Here is a 1735-nt window from a genome sequence, read left to right as displayed (position 1 = left end):
ATGGTAGCGATCCTCAAAACGGTGCTAAGCAAGAAGGACGCAGTCAGAAGAGCTACCAGTTCCTACATTGATGATATTTTGGTGGACGAGACGGTAACAACTGCGGAGGACGTAGTAAAACACCTCAACAGCTTTGGGCTAATTGCAAAACGCCCGGAATCGTTGGAGGGAGGAGCTGTGTTAGGGCTCCAACTAAGAAAAGACCAGATAGGACGGTTAGTGTTCCGGAGGGGAAATGAGATCCTGGAGGTGTCGGAAAAATTGAGCAGGCGAGAACTCTTCTCAATATGCGGAAGACTGGTGGGCCATTACCCTATTGCAGGATGGCTACGGACTGCATATAGTTATATCAAAAGGCTAGCTAGTGGAGCGAAGTGGGAGGATGGAGTTGATAAAGAGACTGTGGACATTATGAGAGAGATTATTGAAGAGGTGAACAGGGAGGATCCAGTGAGAGGTGTTTGGCATGTACCCAACAGTGCAGAAGGTGTTGTGTGGTGTGATGCAAGCTGTATAGCAGTGGGGGTCACTTGGAGATAGGTGGTGTTACTGCAGAAGATGCTGCTTGGTTGCGGAAGAAGGACGACGTGGCTCACATAAATGTGGCGGAACTGGAAGCGGTTATGAAGGGCATCAACTTAGCCTTGAAATGGGGGCTACAGAATGTTGAGGTGAGGACCGACTCAGCCACTGTGTTCTCTTGGATCCAGTCCGAAGCTACAGGAGAAAGGAGAGTGAAGACGAAAGGCGCTGCCGAGATGCTAGTAAAGTGTCGATTGATGATGTTAAGGGAGCTGATTAGGGAATTTGATCTTCAACTTAGGGTCACTATCGTTCCTTCAGCGAAGAACAGAGCAGATGTGATGACGAGGGTGCGGAAGTCCTGGCTAAAGGCGCCGAATGAGGCGGCTGTTGCAATATGTTGTTTGAATGAAGACACTCTGAAGGATTTGCATGACATGCACCATTTTGGAGTGGATAGAACCTTGTTCTTGGCCAGGAAGGTGGACCCCAGAATCACAAAGGAGGCCGTTAGGACAGTGGTTGAGAGATGCAGCTGGTGTCAATCAATCGACCCTGCGCCGAGTAGACACGAAGCTGGTGAGGTTCAGGTGGCAGAGAACTGGAGCAGGTTGGCGATAGACGTAACGCACTATTGACAGAGGCCGTATCTGTCAATGGTCGACTGTGGACCAGGAAGAGTAGCCATTTGGAGGGAAATCAAGGTGGAAAATGCAGGTGAAATTGCAAAGGTCTTGGAAGAGGCGTTTTTGGAGAGGGGTCCAGTGACGGAAGTGCTAATGGACAATGGAACTGCCTTTCGCTCAGCTGCCATGGAGAATGTGTTGGATAAGTGGGGAGTGTGGCACAATTTCAGGGCTGCATATAGACCAGGCGGAAACGGAATTGTGGAGCTCATCACAGGACCAGTAAGGCTATAGCTGAAAGGGGCCAGATTTCGCCGCCAGAAGCTGCCTTCTGGTATAATATGGCTCCAAAGTCAGGGCAAAAAGTGGAGTCAGTGCCGCAGAGGGCAGTCTTCAAGTACAAGTGGCGGCATCCCCGAACTGCACAGGTACCCGTGGAGGAAGACGAGAAGCGAGCGACTGTGCGAGTGGGAGAGGAAGTGTGGATCAAACCGCCTGATGCTCGCTGTACCAAAAGCTGGGGGAGGGGCATTGTGAAAAGTGTCCAGTCCCCGAACAATGTATCTATCGACGGCATCCCTCGACAC

Source organism: Euprymna scolopes, chromosome 12 (assembly GCF_053919585.1).
Source record: "Euprymna scolopes isolate OS-2025 chromosome 12, ASM5391958v1, whole genome shotgun sequence".
Classification (NCBI taxonomy): Eukaryota; Metazoa; Mollusca; class Cephalopoda; order Sepiida; family Sepiolidae; genus Euprymna; species Euprymna scolopes.
Note: the sequence above shows the minus strand (reverse complement) of the source record.